Source organism: Canis lupus, chromosome 16 (assembly GCF_048164855.1).
Source record: "Canis lupus baileyi chromosome 16, mCanLup2.hap1, whole genome shotgun sequence".
NCBI lineage: Eukaryota > Metazoa > Chordata > Mammalia > Carnivora > Canidae > Canis > Canis lupus.
In genome coordinates this window covers 44,474,539-44,492,926 of record NC_132853.1, presented here as the reverse complement: position 1 = coordinate 44,492,926, position 18,388 = coordinate 44,474,539, and the positions used below count along the sequence as shown (strand labels likewise).

Below are 18,388 nucleotides of genomic sequence, written 5' to 3'. Positions count from 1 at the left end.
ATATGAAACTTTGGCCTCACTTTTCTTCATCATTGGAGTGAACAAAATTAGTTTGTGGGAAAAATAGCAAAGAAAGTTGCTTGCCAGCTTTGAAAAAGACTGCTTTTGTCCAAGCCAAAAAAACCCTTTTGGTTTCATGTTATTGAACGTTACCTGAAGATATGGCACAGGGGCTTGTATAAAGTATGAGGTTGAGGCATACACATAGCAAAAGGTAGCAATTGAAGATTAAAGATTAATGTGGATTCTGAGAATACAGAACTAAGAACACTGTCTACCACTAAGATGGCAACATAAAAGGAGGAAATTTGAGAAGTTTATCACTCTTGATCATCTCCACCCATTATGCTTTTCTAGTTTTTAGTGAATATCATAAGCCAGTAATATAAATGAATTTATAATGACTATTTTTATTTACTTTTCAGTAACATATAGTGCACAGGAAAATCAGGTATTTAGTGTCTCATAACCTGAGTTTGCTGCCTGGTTGTGCCATTGTTCTATTATTTTCTTTAGTATTTCTATCTGTAGAGTAATTTCTATTTTGACTTTGTGTTTCCCTAAAATCTGCCCCGGATGTACTGTCAGTAGAAACCATTCACCTCACTGATTGGGACTGCAGGTCAGTTACATAAAACAAAGGAAAAGCTTCTCTTATTTTTTGATAAATGTGATTTGGTTTTGGCATTACATTTGGACCTTGAAATGTAATGAGAAGCCCAGTTATTTGTTTTGAGTTTTGATGAATAGAAGACCTTACTCTTTACCTTTGAAATCTGGCTACAGAATCAAACTACACTCCAAAACATTCATGTTCCTCCAGAGTTTCTTGGAACTTTTTGCCCAAAGCCTACTCTCTACTCTCCTGGATCATTTCTGAGACTTTGATCCTTTTATATTTGGTTTGTCCTTATCAGCAAGAGCATTGATATTGATGTGAGTGGTGAAAATAAGATCAGCACCATACAGGTAGAATTGGAATATTGTGATAAATTACAAGAGAGAAGAAGCCAGTTTAGGAGGACAGACTTTCCAAACTTAGAACTTACTCCAGCCTTATGAGATAATAAATTTAGGAGTCTTCTTCAATCTCCCTTTGCATTTATATGAGCTGATGATAAACTGCGATTTTTCTGTTTCAGAGGAAAAAGACCACAATGCATCTTTGGGCACGAAAGAGCTCAGCTCTTTCAAAATATTTTGATGAGCTAAGTGCAAATGAATCAGAAAACATGCGGATTGAATTTCCACCATTATACTCATGGGAGGCCTTTTTAAAAAATTTTAATTTTAATGAGAAAAAGAATGCAGTTGACAAATAGGGTTTAGGTTTTTTCTGAATCAAATATTTAGAAACCAGTTCAAAAGATTCTTCTGAAATCTGAATGAGCAAAAAGTCATCTGCCCATTCCTCATCTTATCTTTTATTTTGAGTTCCTTAGCATTTATTTGTCTAGGTGCCTCAAAGAGCAAGTAAATACAATTGAGAAAGACTACTTTAAAGGTGAGCATCTATTTTAGAAACTAGCTAATAAAATCCAGCTGTTGAAGAGTTAACTCTCCATTTTTGTCAGAAGGAAATATTTTCTTTTCTTTTTTTTTAAAGATTATTTATTTATTTATTAGAGAGAGAGAGAGATCGAGAGAGGCAGAGGGAGAAGCAGGCTCCCTGCAGGGAGCCTGACGTGGGTCTCGATCCGGGGTCTCCAGGATCACTCCCTGGGTGGAAGGCGGCGCTAAACTGCTAAGCCACCGGGGCTGCCACAGAAGGAAATATTTTCTTTGAGAATGTCATTGGTCCCTCCGTTTTAATGATATTAGATAATTAGATAGGTTTGGCAGAAGATTGCATTTAGGGCTGTCTTTGGGTCAAATTGGGCAAAGGGGAACTTTTTCTTTATTAGCCCACTCCTCATTTTTTGGTACGTCTTCATCTTCCTTTGATGCCCTAGGCTACCTGATGACCAGTGCCCTGGGCTTTTACACTTTTACACTTTCTTCTAGCTCCCTGACAGCCTGTCATCCCACTGACATGACCAGGGCCCCATTATCAGAGCTTCTACTTCTCCAAGACCAATTCCACAGTGTCCAGATGGCACATGTTAATTCAATTATATAAATTGCTCTGAACTATTCCCAAATTGTCTTTAGCTGGGGTGCCTTTTACTAAGTTTATACCTTATCAATATGTGTAAATCAGTGACATATAGAAATGGATACAGCAGAGATGGATGTTTCCAAAAGTCTGGCCAATCGCCTTGTTCTCCTACTGCGATACATTGCATTAATGACCTCAATTCTTCCTTTCTTTGAATTCTTGCCCTTTGCCATGTGACTTTGAAGTCACTCCCACTTAAGGAAGTAGAATGTATTTTCCAACATGACTTTGAGTTTGGCCATGTGAGTGCTTTGACCAATGAAATACTAGTGGACACAAAATGACCACCATAGGTTAAAAAAGCTCTTAGAGAACTGGGCTTTTCACTTATGAGTGAACATGACCAGGCTAGCCCAGGAAAAATATGAGGCACAAAATGGAGCAGTGCCACCCCAGCCACACTGCCCCAAACAAACCCAGCTTAGACTCTCTGACCCCCAGAAACAAGAGTTACCCTACTCAAGATCATGATCAAGAGTCCAGCTGAGATTAGCCAACCTCCAGTTGATCATGGATGCACGAGCTAGAGCACACTTATTGTTGGATACCACTACATTTGTGTTCTGGTTTATGATACACCGTTACAGTAAATGTGGTTAACTGACAACACACCTCTCCTCTTGTACAGTTCCTGGGGGAGCTCCCTCTGAGTGCAGTTAAAAACCTCCATATCTATAAATCCTCACTAATAACACTACTTTTAAAACTGATTGAGTTGTTAAGAAAGACTTTCAAAAGTAATGAGGATACAAAGCACCTGGTAAAAATCTCAAAACTAACATTTTAGTTGGATGGTCTTTATATATTTCTCTGAATTTTCAAGGTACCTTAAAACCATATATTACCTTGTCTACACCTTGTCCCCACCCTATATTTTCCTTCCATGTACTTGACACCTTCCATGTATTTGACACTCTTCTAAATGCTTTACATGTGTTAACATGCTTATTTTCATAGCTATCTTATGTAAAATGGGAAAGCTTAGTCTTTCCCTCCTGTTGCAGGGGAAAACCTCAGTTCAATTTATCTCCTCTGTGTCTTCTTCTTCTTCTTCTTCTTTTTTTTTTTTTTTTTTTTTTTTTGCTACTCACATAAAACACTTCATTTCTGACATTTCTGGAAGGTATTCCTCATCACACCAAGCAATTCTCTGTGACATTATCTGGGTGGCCTACAATTTAACTCAATTCTGACAGCATCTAGCTGGAGATAATGTCAGATCCCACAGGGTAAGGACTCAGTCCAACAAGACTGCGCCCCTGCCCTTACCACTTCAGATGCCAATCGTGAGTCCAGGTTGTCACCTGTGCTTCTGACCAACCACCTGCAAATCAGATGTTCCCATGAATCCCTTGGGGTTTGATTAACTAGAGTGGCTCACAGAATGCAGGAAAGCACAATAATCAGTTTATTAAAGGAGTTGATGAAGGATACAGGTGAACAGCCCAATGGAGAGATACATAGAGTGGGGGTCTGGGAGGGTCTTGAGTTCAGGAGCTTCTGTCTCTGTGGAGTTGGGGTGTGTCACCCTCCCAGCACATGGATGTGTTCACTAATCTGGAACTATCCAAACTCTGTACTTTTAGGATTTTTATGGATGCTTCATCACATAGGCAGGATCAAGCACTAACTCCATTTTCAGCCCTTCTTCCTTCTTAAGACAACGGGTGTGAGATGGTGCTGAATATTCCAAGCTTCTAATCAGGGTTTGGTCTTTCTGATGATTGGCTCTCAGCTAGAAGCCATCTGGGAATCCACCCCAGAGTCACCTCATTGGAACAAAAAACACTCTGATCACCCAAGACATTACAAGGGTTATAGGTGCTCTGTGCTAGGAACTGGGGGCATGTTAACACATGTAATCTATTACAAGGGTTTTACGTGCTCTGTGCTAGGAGCTGGAACTGTATATTTTTCTCTTATCTCCCACTATAGTATAGAAAATATTTATTGTTTCTTCACTTATGAATGCCAAAACTCACTTGAGCCTTATACCAGTAGTGTGATATATGGGTAAGTCAAGTATTAGTAAGTCCACTAAGTAAGCACTTTCTATGAGCTTTAGCTATTTTTAAAAAGATTTTATTTATTTGAGAGAGAGACAGAGAATATGAGCGGAGACATGGGACAGGGAGAAGCAGAGGCAGAGGGAGAAGTAGACTCCCCATGGAGCAGAGAGCCAGACTTGGGGCTTGATCCCAGGCCCCTGAATTCATGACCAGAGCAGATGGTAGATGCTTAACTGACTAAGCCACCCAGGTGCCCTGAGTTTCATGTATTTTATCTCATTTAACTCACGTTAGTCATATGAACTAGGAACCCTATATGGACAGCCTCATTTTAAAGAGGAGAAAGCTGAAGGTCAAAAATATTAGGAATTTGCACTAGGTCCACACAGCTCTTATAACCATGCTGAGGAATCCATAGCTTGGAGACTCTAGACTGTTTGGCCCTAATTGCATAAACAGCTGCATCAGAGAGCCAGAATTAACGCAGCTCCTTGTGCTGGTCATCTCTATCATCAGTGTTCTGCTCAGAGAGGCCAGCAGTGGTGATCTTATATAATGCTGGGTTTGAGTTGCTTCCTTTGCAACATCAAGGGAAACAAATTCCAAAGCCTAGTTCACAAAGCTGATTGTCTACGTTTCTGGCTACGTTTCTGGCTAGCTATCTCTGCACCAGTTCTGAAAATAGCTGAGTGGCTCCAGGATCCCCTTCCACAGGACCTTTCTCATTCATGGTGGATCCAGGTGTCATCTTAGAAAGACCTTCACAATACTTAATAATAATATTTAACACTGAATTTATCTCAGGTATTTACTGTAATTCACTTGGGGCAACAATTTCCCACAAAGCTAGGGAAACCAAGGATAAAGAACACATACTTTCTTCTTTCTCCTTAGCCATTCTACCAGAATATTTTTGCTATTACTTCTCAAGTTCAAGTATTACAAATTTTCTTGCCTGTAGGACTTGTTAATGAGGTTAACATCCTAAATGCTCCACCCCACTCCTTTTTTCCCTCCTGGTCTCCGAAGTAGATCTATGATGTAAACTCAGAGGAAGTTTCTGGAACATAGCACTCTGGCTACCTGAAGTAGTCTTGCTTGAGCCTGAGGGCCTGAGTTGGGATTTCCTATCAGCCAGGAGTTTAAGAAATAATTTGGCTGGTGCCCTTGATATAAGGAGAAGGCATGAATTAGGCAGCCAAATGTTTGAATTGAAAAGGATGACATACAGCTTGGTGAACTGAAATGAGACAAACCTGTCTCAAGAATTATAAATGCAAAATTCACCGGTGCATTTCAATGAGCTGCTTAAGATAATTGAGCGCAATAATTAAGTATATATATGGAGAGATCTTTTATTAAACATGTCAGCAAGTGTACTTTCTGAATGATTATGAAAAGATCTGGATAATTACATATAACTTGAAAAGTCTTAATAACCTTCTAATTATCCAGTTAAGCAAGGTGCAGTGTACCTAAGGAAGCAATGTATTTTACTGGTTAAAGCACAGCCTATACCTAATAGATTTTAATAAAACACCAGACTTCAGACTGAGATAGGAAAATTAGGAAAGATTATCATCCTTGGGAATGAATGAATGAACACATAATCTTGGGTATGTCCAAAGAAGAATTGAGATGAAAGCCAATATGGCATATCATAGATGACTCTTAACTAAAGAGCCCACACCTTTAGCCTTGATCTTAGAAGTGAGTTGGAAGTCCAGAGGCTCTAAAGTTGAAGCCAAATCTTTGCGACTTATTTTCCAAGGCAAACCCAACATAAGAGGAAGACATTGCTCAAAGAGACTTAATGAACTGAGGACATGAATACAGAGTGACTTGCCCAAAAGGGTTGGGATTAAGGATGGACTGAACAGTGGTGTGGGGTAGCAGAGGAGCAAAGATTCAGGAGTTGGATCAAGTTTTGAATCCTGGCTCTGCTTCTTACTAGTTTTGAGAACTGGGCAAATCATTTGAACTTCCTAAGCTTCAGTCTCATGGCCCAAAGGGTGTAATAATATCTATCTGTGAGTAAAATTGCTATGAGAACCAAATGAAATAATGTATATACAGTGGCCAGCAGTGAGTCTGACTCTGTACATATTAATAACTTTCTTCATTTCCTTCTCACATTCTCTTGTTATTGCAGACTCTGTCTTAATCAAATTTGTATTCCTTTTTTGTATCTAGCTCTGTTCTGGTCCTCAATAAATGCTCCCCTGTGAATGAATGAGCCAATCGAACCATGTGAAATGACTTTGAGAGTGCTCTCTAAAGTGTGACCCAGGTTTTTGGTAAAGTTCCATTCAGAAAGCCTGGTTCCCTTAAAAAAAATCAATTTTTAATTGTAAGATATACATAACATGAAATTTACCATTTTAACTATGTCTAAGTATACACTTCAGTGGCATTACCTATATTCATTGGTGTGCAATCATTACCACCACTACCTCCAGAACTTTTTCCATCTTGCAAAAGTGAAATTCTATACTTATTAAAAATAACTTTTCCCTTAGAAACCACCATTCTACTTTCTGTCTCTATGGATTTGATCACTGTAAGTACTTCATAGGCATAGACTCCTACAATAATTATTCTTTTGTGACTAGCTAATTTCATTTAGTATAACAGCTCCAAGTTTCATCTATGATGTAGCATGTCAAAATTTCCTTCCCTTTTAAGGATGAATAATATTCCATTGATAAATATATCACATTTAGTTTATCCATCATCCACCATCCATCCACTGATGGACACTTGTGTTGCGTCCACATTTTGGCTATTGTGAATAATGCTTCTATGAACATGAGTGCACAGATATATCTTCAAGACCCTTCTTTCCCTTCTTTTGGGTATGTATGCAAAGGTGGAATTGGCTAGATCATATGGCAATTTTATTTTTAAATTTTTGAGGAATCGTACTATTGTCCATAGTGGCTGTGCCATTTTACATTCCCACCAGCAGTGTACGAGTGTACGAGGGCTCCAGTTTCTTATCCTCACTGACACTTGTGATTTTTTGTTTTTGCTTTATATTAATACCATCTTACTGGATATGAAGTGATATCTCATTGTAGTTTTGATTTGTATTTTCTTAACGATTCACGATGTTGAGCATATTTTCATGAGCTGTTGGCCAATTAAACATAGTCTTTCTGGTTCACTTTTCAAAATTCAGCTGTTCAAGTACTGTTTTTTCTCTTTGCCCCACCTACTCTTGTTTTCCCCAGAGAAAGCAAAAGCCACCTGCCTTCAAAGTTCTTCTGACTATGTGGAATGCAGCAGCCAGAACTACCAAAAGTCTCGGTCCTTGTAATGCTGTGCCAACATATGGAAGCTCACATATTGGCAGCCAGAATGTTGGATGAATTTTCAGGCAGCTACATTTCCAAATCTACATGGCTCTACCAATTTATCATGGAGCTTGAGTAGCTTCTTTGAAGGATTCTGATTTCATAACTTATAAACCACTATCAATACATAGACTTTCACGTTTCCTTTCTGCCTTTTTAATTAAAACTCAGTATTTTGGCCTAAGATCTTTTTTCATTGAAATCCAAAAAATTCATCTCAATGGTGGAAGGTTTACACTGATAAAGACAGTGTACAACTTAAAAAAATTACACCGAAGAAAATGGATTCACAATGTAGCTTGAGAGATGGAAGCTTGATATGAGAAATTCTTTCCTCCAGCAAATGTTAAATACTGAAACAAATTTTGGAGAAAAGTTAGAGACCCTTTTCCTTGGCAAAGATTATATCACTTTAAAGTCTATTAAAATGTAGAATTCCTATTACCCTCTAAATCATGGTCTCTAATAATTTTGGTTAAGCACCAATGTTTGAATATGTGCCCCTAGTACAGGATGCATAACACTGCTAGTCACTTGCCATCTCAGGAGAGTACAGATAATTATACATAATAAATATACATAATAAAAGAAAAAATGTAAACAATAAAAGAAAAAATTCCATACCTTAAATTTAAATTTGGTGATTATTTTAAATATGGCTAAAAACAATTAGAAAGCCTGTGTGATACAGGTTTTAGAAGTATTATATTTTAGAAGTATTATTTCTGTAAAAACAAGCACATTGATGACATCTGGTAGCACTTTGTACATTTTGACTTCAATTTCATTGCTGTGAATCTATTTTAGGTGTCATTCTGTCTTTGTAAATTTACTCTGAGATTCTTTTATTCCATTCAAAGCATCTTCTTCTTCAGTGTTTCCTTATGTAGCATTCTTATAAACTTAAAAAAAAGTAAATGGGTACTTATTATTGAAGATATACTTTCTCTTGCCATTATTGGTTCAAATAGTATATTTCACTATTGAAATATAATCTATCAAGTACATATTTAGCTAAGATCTATTAGAAGTATTTTTTAGATTCAATTTATAGCAGATTTAACAGTGTCTAACAGCTATCTCTTCAAACCTTGAGCAAATTTCTGTTCACATCAGAAGAATTTTCTGATGAAAACCAGTTTGCTGTGTGTCATTTAACTGTTTCTACCCTGCTAAGAACGGCATTTGTATGCCCATAGAATATGACTATTGCGTTGTTATTAGGTAAAAAGGCCCAAAAGGGTCCTCTGAACATAAATCAAGTTTAGTGAGATTTTTGTAGGGTTTGTATTGTGCACTGCATGGCTTCAAAAGTGCGGAGAAAATTGCAGGTTTGCCTTCTTGTTCCAAATGCTTAATCTCTCTCTCATATACATATGTATATATTAACAATGTCTACCTGGCTCAAATAACCTGAATAACAGATTTATTGCTAATGATAGTAGATGGGAACCCACATTACAACTAGTCTTGATAATTTCAGATAATCAAATCTGGTTAGTCATCACTACTTTCGACCTTATTAGAAGGATGCGAATTATAAAAGCTATTTTCAAAAACATTAACTCCACACTGCAGGCTTTATTCATTTAATTTGCCCAACAAACCACTGCTGTAGGGATGAGAGTTTCACATTACATTCTATGTGACAGGGAGAGATGGTACACAGTGGGATCAAATAACTTTCCAACGTCACTGATTTAGTACATCATAGTGTCAGGAATTTGAGCCCAGGGAGTCTGACTTGAGAACTACATTCTTATCCCATGCTATCCTATTTCAACTCTGCTTTTTTTTCTTTTTTTTTCTTTCTTTCTTTCTTTTTTTTTTTTTTTTGGTGCTTTTCTTGTGTTTGCATTAGTAGTACCATTTCAAACCATGGCTTCAGGGATGCCTAGGTGGCTCAGTGGTTGAGCATCTACCTTCGGCTCAGTGGGTGATCTTGGGGTCTGGGATAGAGTTCGGCATAGGGCTCCTTGTGGGGAGCCTGCTTCTCCCTCTGCCTGTGTCTCTGCCTCTCTCTCTCTCTCTGTCTCTCACGAATAAATAAATCTTAAAAAAAAAAAACATGGCTTCATTGTATGGATCATATAAGCCACTTGTCCATTTTGCAAAAGCGCGTTTAGTTAAAGCTGGAGAGTAGAATCCATAATTCCAGTGAACTGGAGGCAGATAGACTGTGGTATGTCTCAATGAGATAAAAAGGAACCAGAAGGTGAGAGAGTACCACTGTTCCCTTCCCTCTAGTGCTGTAGAATGATGCCTCGCCTTTCTATGGGAAACCTCCCATGTCCTAGCTGAGCACAGCATGTTTTGATACAAGGTGTCACTGAGAATACCAATGACCATTCTGTATTCTGAGTTTGATGCAAATTTAGTTCCTTTCTAATTCTTAGATTAAAAAGAAGTATCAATAGAAGTTCTGTTATTTTCTTTCTCTACCCACGATGAATTGTCTTGGACACCTTCTGGACCATAAGTAGCCTACTTGCAAGATTACAGCAAGATGGCAAGCTGAAAATTTAGTTGAGACTAGAGAACAAATAATCATTTAACTCTGCGCGAAATTTTAGGAAAGAGTCAAAATAAAAAAGAACAAGAGAGGTCAACCGAGATTAACACTTTAAAATCTCCTCTAGTCTCCATAGAAACAGCAAATTCAGGCAAGCAGTTCTGCTATCCAAGAGTTTTGAAGGATAAAATGTCTCTAAATGTCAAAAACTATTATCAGGCTTTACTGGAATTGGCTTTCGAGCCTCAATCTGTGGTTATACAACACTCATCCTTCAAATACCCTTTCCGCAAGTGATGGTTGACACTTGAACCTGTGAGAAATCCAGCATGGTGTGTCCTGACTGCCAGCAGACTCTGCTGGAAACTCAAAGCTTCAGTGGCTCTTTGAGGGGGTCAGTATTTGCTGGTAATGGAAGGCTTGTGCAGAGAATGACATGAGGCCAAATTGTTTATTTAAAAAGTTCACGGTTAACCTCTACGTTTTTCCACTGGTGAACCTTTTCTGCTTTTGGATATGGAAATAGCCGATAATTTTATTGACCTGCACATTTACTCTCATCTTATATTAAACAGCCGAGAGATTTAAGGGGTGTTCAAAGAATTACAGTGTCTCGGTGTAATGAATGTCTTATGTTACTGGGTCTGAGCCAAAATACCCACTACCTTATAATTTTTTTCCCCTGATGACTTTGCTTCAGGCCTTTTGTGTGTTGCTAACAACAACTGGATTTCACTACTCACTCCAGTATGATGTTTCACAAATTCCTGGAGGCCATTCTGGCTTACTCTTTCAAGTAAATCTCCCCTTTCATAATTTATAACTGTCTGTAGAACTTCTGGTCTTACTGATGACCCACTGATCTGCCCTTACCAGGGAATCAGGTGCTAACAACCATCTAGAGACCAGTTGGAGAGAAGTTCAGTGATGTTTGGACTCCCTTCCTAGGTTGCCCTTGGTAAGTCCAGCTGACCTTTCCATCCTATTCCACTGCAACCCTTATTACTAATTAACTCCATTTGGAATTGTGAAACCTATTTTTTTTTTTCCTTCTCTCTCATTCTTGGTCATCTGCAGCATAATCAGCCAATGGAACTAAGGTCTGTGAGATGTTGGTTTATATATTTTTTAAATTTTCATTATTGTTTTCATAGATAAGCAGTAATATCATTGGACTGTTAGTGTCAGAAGAGTCATGGAAAAGTGATCGTGATCATGAGATGCCATTTTGGGAAAGTCTAAAGTCACAATAATGACATTGACTTCCATGATTTATATAAGACATCAGCTTTGATCCTAAGAATGGTCCATAAATCACAGGGCAAATGAATAACACACTGAATTTTAGGGGGTTTGATTTATACACAGACATCTTAGGGGTCATATCTGATAATTTAAATATGAGAGTGTGCCCAAAGTTCACACATTGCTGGTGTTGTCAACAATGGACCTCAGAGATTTTCCAATGAGTGTTTTAACTGGATAAGCACTTAAGTGTCTGAGGTAAGCTCAACACCATGCTAAGAGAAACAAAGAAGTCTCCACCATGAAGATTAAGCAGTAAGAATGTACTTTGGTTAAAATGCATTTTGGGGGCAGCAGGGCGGCACAGTCAGTTAAGCATCTGACTCTTGGTTTGGGCTCAGGTCGTGCTTTTTGGGTTGTGAGATTGAGCCCTGCATTGAGCTCTGTGCTCAGCAAGGAGTCTGCTTGAGATTCTCTCTCTTCCTCTCCCTTTGCTCCTCCCACTCCCACTCATGTGCACGCACTCTCTCTCTCAAAATAAAATAAGCTAATCTTTAAAATGCTTTTTCATCAGGTGATTCAAAATATTTCTATATTGGGACCTATATAAAAATAGTAATATAACAATGGGTAGAGTGCCCATTACTTAGTAAGTACTTAAAATACTCAGTAAATAAGCATTGGTAAGCCTATGGAGAAAAAGGAATCCTGGTGCACTCTGGTGGGAATGCAAATTGGCACAACCACTGTGGTATGGAGGTTCCTCAAAATATTAAAAATAGAATTGCCATCCGATCCAGTAATTCCACTGCTGGGTATTTACATAAAGAAAACGGAAACTCTAATTTGAAAAGACATATGCACCCCTATGTTTATTGGAAGCTACCCAAGTGTCTATTGATAGATGAATGGATTAAGATGTGGTATATATGTACGATAGAATATTATACAGCCATAAAAAAGAATGAGATCTTGCCTTTTGCAACAACATGGATGGACCTAGAAGGTTTAACACTAAATGAAATAAGTCAGAGAAAGACAAATACCATATGATTTCATTCAAATGTGGGATTTAAGAAACAAAGAGAAAGGAAAACAAAAACACCCAACCCCCCAAACCTAGAGTCTTATATACAGAGAACAAACTGGTGGTTGTCAGAGGGGAGCTGGGGCAGGGGGGTTGGGTGAGATAGATAAAGGAGATTAAGAGCGCACTTATGTTGATGAGCACTGAGAAATGTATAAAATTGTTGAATCAGTGTATTGTACATATGAAACTAATATAACACAGTATGTTAATTAAATGTAACATATGTGAATTTTAAAAAGCCTCAGTAAAGAATTTGGATGCATTATCTCATTTCATCCACCTGACCATCTTATGAAGTAGATGCCATCACATCCTCATTTTAAAGATGAGAAGAGGAATTAAATCACTCATTTCAATATTGTATAGCTGGAAAATGACAGAGGCAGAGCTTTACACAAAGGCCACTAACTTTAAACCCCAGCTCATTACCACTGGTGAACCTTTTCTGCTTTTGGATATGGAAATAGCCGATAATTTTATTGACCTGCTCAACCACTTTGAGTGCTTTGCTCAACCACTTCTTTCCATAAAGTTTCCGATGGGAAATCAGCAAGCTATGTTTGTTTTCTTGCAATGGGAAGTGATTTGTTTCAAATCATCACAATGTATGGAAAGCCCAGGTTAATATGCAATGAACAAAAAGCCAATGTAATTTAGAAGGCAAGAATCTTCTATATAGTTCTTATAGATGGAAAATAGTGACTAATACATTTATGGCACTAATATATATCAGGAACTGTATGTTAAGTACCTTACACTTTAATTCTATTAATACTTACAACAACCTAATAAAGTAGGTACTACTGTTCAGGTCATTTTACAGACAAGAAAAGTAAGGCACAGGGAAAGTAACTTGCTCAACATCACACTGCCAGGGAATTAGAGAACTTTCCATCCAGGTAGCTTTGGTCCAGAGTCTGTGCTTCCTTGCAGCCTACACTCACCTTTCCCCTGACACCTTAGTAACGGAGTACCAAGCCTCTTGGTGGAACTACAGAGCGTTAGCTGAAGTCCCTTATCTTTTGAGTAATACAGACCAAATAAATAATGTGTGAGATCAGCTAATAAGAGATCATGGAAATACTGAGTAGCAGACAAAATTGAAGACAAAATTAGTAATTTTATCATGAGAATATGACCTAATCTGGAGCTACATATGGTTCACATTGAATCCAAGCTCATGGAATTTCAACAAATCCTACCACCACCCTCCCCGTTTGCTTTCCCTGTGAAGTCTATGTTGGCTAGACAATTATTACTCATTTTGTGTGTATCTGTGTGATGCCATTCCCTCCCTTTAATTCTTCCATGCCAGATTCATAATAGAGTACTCTAGGTACCCAGGCAATTTCTTCGATGATAATTCTGAGTAATTCTGTGGCTGACTTGCTTTTATGTGGTCAAATTTGGAATTCCAGATTAAGAGTAGGGAAGAGACCACCATATGTTTACTCTAATACAAAAAAAAAAAAAAGACTGTTTTAATAACCTTGGATCATTTATACTGGAGACACTGGATGGCTAAGGCTTTGCAATAGATTTGGCTGGTGTAGTAATAACAAGGCAGGTCACAGCAGCCCAAGCTCTCCTACTTGTGCTGTGACTCATTTTGTCCATATGACTATCCAATTGACCCAGCATCATTTGGTGGTATGGCCACCTTTCTCCCTCTATACTGTAGTGTTTGTTGCCTTCATTGTAAATCAGGGTGTATATCTGTGTGTGTCTGTGTAAGTACTGTCCTGTACTATTTAGTCATTTGGTCTATTTTTGTGCCAGTATTACACTGTATTGATTAAGGCTTTATAATAGGTCCTTCAAATCATTCTTTACTTTTTTATAGATTTCATGAAATGGCCAAGACCACTGTTTCAATGCTGACTATAAATACACTAGTTATTGTTTCATTTTTGCTATTGGGGAAGATTCTCTATACCTGCCATTAAATATGAGGCTTCCTTTTTTTTTTTTTTTTCCATAGGTACTTTATCAGTTTAAGCAAGCTTTCTGCTGTTTCTAGTTTTCTAAGAGTTTTAAAAATCCTGACCATTTGGGGTACCTCAGTGGCTCAGTCAGTTGAGTGTCCAACTCTTGGTCTCAGCTCAGGTCATGATTTCAGGGTCATGGGATTGAGCCCCATGTTGGGCTCCAAGCTCAATGGGGAGTCTGCTTGAGAGTCTTTCCCTCTCCCTCTCCCCTACTCCCTACTCTCTCTCTAAAATAAATTAATAAATAAAATCTTTTAAAAAAAAATCCTGAACATTTGTGTTAAATTTTGTCAGTTTTTTTTTTCTGTATCTATTAGCATGATGACATGATTTACTTTGCCTGATATGGGGAATTACACTGAGTTTTGAATATTAGCACACTCTTACTTATCTGGAATAAACCTTATTTGCAATTGGCATATTACTAATTTTCTACATTACTGGGTTAAATTTGCTAATATTTTCATAAGGATTTTTACATTTAAATTCATGAAAGATTAGCCTGTAATTTTGTAATTTTCTTTCTTTCTTTCTTTCTTTCTTTCTTTCTTTCTTTCTTTCTTTCTTTCATTTGTTTGTTCATTCATTCATTTTTTGTGTAATTTTCTTTTCAGGTTATGGAATCAGTTTTGCTGCCTCTACTACCCCAAAACAGAATTTGGAAGTATTTCCTTTTCTTCCTAGTCTCTGAAAGAACTTGTGTTAAGATTGGTTTTATTATATCTATAAATATCTGGATAAATTCACTAGTCAAATGCTCAGAACGTGGATCCTTCTTGTGGGGAAGTTTTATAATTGTCTATTTAATTCAGATTTTCTATCTCTTCCTTTTACAGGTTTGATAGGTTGTGATTTTAAGAATTTATAAAATTTTACTTTGTTGGTAATTTTATGGCATGAAGTTGTTCACAATTATCCTCTTATTATTGTTTTTTAAAATATCTGTAAGATCTGTAGTAATGTCCCTTTTTTCATTCCTAATATTGGCAGCTTGCGTTTTCTATTTTATCACCTTAGTAAGTATTATAACTGTTTCACTAATTTCATTAATATTTTCATAGGGAAAGCTTTTGGGCTTTGTAAATTTTCTCTATTGCATGATTGTTTTCTATTTAATCAGCTTCTGCTTTTATTTCTGTTATTTCCTTCCTTCCACTTTCTTTGTATTTTGTGAAGCTATGCTTTTTCTAGCTTCATAGGATCTTACATCATTGATTTTGGTATTTCTTTTTTTTTTCTAGTATACTTTTTAAAACTGCAAGTTTCCCTCTTAAAATTGCTTTTGTTGTACTTCATAAGTTTTCTTATTTTCACTTTCAGTTGGTTAAATATTTTCTAATTTCCTTTGTTAGTTTTTTGATTCATGAGTTATTTAGAATTTAACTGCTTTTTTTTTTTTCAAATAGTTGAGGATTTTTGAAACATTTCTCTCTTATTAGTGACTATGTTAATTTCACTACTTTGAAATGTTTCATTTGATTATCGATTCTTTGACGTTTGTTGAGAGTTGCTTCATTGCTCAGATTTTGATCTGTTTTGTTAAATATTCTAGTGTGGACATGAAAAAGAACATAACTCTGAAATAGTTGGATGCAGTGTTCTATATGTCAATTAAGTTAAATTAGTTAATTTTTAGTAATTACCCTAAAGATTAAAATATGCTTCCTTACCATAATGACACTTTTCTTAATTTAATGCTTTTATCACTTCCCAAACAATGCAAGAGCTCTATTATCCTATCCTCTTCTGCCAGTAGTGCTATCTTGTGCTTCCTCGTGCTCTTCATTCTTTCTTGGTCTTCTGTGCTTTCATCTTGGATTATTTTCCTTTGACTTGAAGAATTTCTTTTAGTATGTCTCATACACTGGGCTGCTTTTAGTGAATTATCTCAGGTATTTTTTATGAAAATGTCTAAATTTTATATTTTTATTGCGTATAAAATTCTAGGCTCACATTGTTTTTCTTTCAACAACTTATGAATGTCTTACCATTGTCCTCTGGCTTTTATATTTTGTTGAAAATAATTTTTTATCTTTTTTAAGTAATGTTTCTTACTTTGATTTTTTAAAAAAAACTTTTTGTCTTTGACTTTTAACAAAAGTTTACCTAGTATTGTGTGTGTGTGTGTGTGTGTGTGCACTAAATAGACAGAGCTAGAGATAAAGATACAGATAGAGGTAGACTGGTAGATACATAGATATATAGAGAACACTTATCCTGGTTAGGATTTGATGATCTTTTGAATCCTTCTTTAATCCTTTTAATCAGTTTCAATTTTTTTTTTCAGCATTATTTCTTCAAATTTTTCTCCATTCCATCTCTGCCTATCCTGGACATTCAAATACAATGCTACAGTTGGAATATTTTTGATATGTATTCTCTTCTCTTTTTGGTTGTTTTTCTCCTTTTTCTTTCCTTCCTTAGTTTAGATATTTTTCTATTGGTCTGTCTTTGAGCTTCCTATTTGTTTTGTTTTGTCTAGACTTCTCTAGTGAGCTATTCCAGATATTATATTTTTCATTTCTAGAAGGTATATTTGGTGCCTTTTCAGATTCAAGTTATTTATTAAATTCTCCATCTTTGCATGCATTTATTTTGCCCATCTTTTCCTCCCCTTTTTTGAACATAATTATCATCTTAATGTTGGTTTTTTAAAAAAGATTTATGTATTTATTTTATAGAGAGTGAGAGAGAGAGAGATAAAAGAGAGTAATCAAGAGCTTGGGGAGGAGAGGTGGTGAGGGAGAGAATCCCAAGCAGACCCTGCTCTGAGCACAGCACCTGATGTGGGGCTTGATTTTACAACCCATGAGATGATGAACTATGCTGAAACCAAGAGTCTGACATTCAACTGACTGAGCCATGAAGGCACCTTTGTCATCTTAACATTTTTATCTATGAATTCCAATATCTATATAATCTGAGGGTCTACTTCTATGGCTTAATTTTTCTCTTGATTATTGGATATATTATCTGCTTCTTTGTCTTTTAAATTTTCATTTTAAGCCAGTCTTTTAAAAAATGAATTATAGATATTGAATATAAGGTTATTTCCCCCCCAAAAATGTGGCCCTTTCTTTCATTAGACAGATAATATGAAAGACCAACTCAATCAAATCAGTAATTCAAACTAATCAGGGCTGGGTTGCACTTTTAGTTAGATTCAGCCCATCTCTGGTGCATCACTAATTTTCTCCTGAAATATTGATAGATGTCTATCTTCATAGTCTTTTACCAATATCATTCAATCCTTCTGCGTTTTGAGCTCAGCTGCTTAGTCTTTCTCCCCCTATGTATCTTCAACATCTCTCAACTGTCTTGAGGAGGAGATGAACCATGGTTTGATGTAGAACCTTTTATCCTAAGTGCCAAGAAATTGAGGAAAATTGTACACTACCTTTAGCTGTATCATTCCCCTTAATATTAAACTCTTTAAACTTCCACTTCAGCCACTAAATAATCACTTAAACTTCCACTTCCACTTCAAAATCTGGCAAATATTTTGTGCTCATCAAAGGATTTGGTCTCACAGACATAATGAACCGGTAAATACCCCATTACTGACACTGCCTCTGCACTCTTCAAATAGCCTATGAAATCATGCATTTGGCTCCTTCAGCTTTCCATCTATCAGCCAGCCTGTATGACTTCCTAAAGCACCATTAGACTCAATTTTCTGCTGTGGAGTCTCTCTACCTCTCCAAGTCTGATCCTCAGAATTTCCCAGAAGTGGCTAGTACCCTCATGGAAGAAACCATGGTTGACAGCTCTCTTAGGAAGGACTCCTCTCTCTTTGGAGTTTTAATTCATCTAGCCCTCATTATTTCCACCATTTCATGATGTCTCTAAAAGTATAATTTTAAAATTTAGCCTCTTTTTTTTTCTAGTTTTTACAACAGGAGCAAGGACCTGCCACTATATATAATATCTTCTTTGGAAGACAAACTTTTATTGTTATTTATTTTATTATGATTAATTATTTTAGGAAGTCTCCTCCAGCTTTGTAACTGATTACTGGTAATGTATATAC

General features: G+C 36.7%; 1 long non-coding RNA gene across 5 annotated transcripts in view; it reads left to right on the top strand.

Annotated features, from left to right (window-relative positions):
• Positions 1-18,388, top strand: part of LOC140606911 (uncharacterized) — a 149,955-nt gene that overhangs the window by 97,888 nt on the left and 33,679 nt on the right. For all 5 annotated transcript variants that reach the window (XR_012009122.1, XR_012009121.1, XR_012009125.1 and 2 more), the window contains exon 2: positions 10,912-10,993. This is a non-coding gene — a long non-coding RNA (uncharacterized lncRNA). The remainder of the gene's footprint in view (positions 1-10,911; positions 10,994-18,388) is intronic.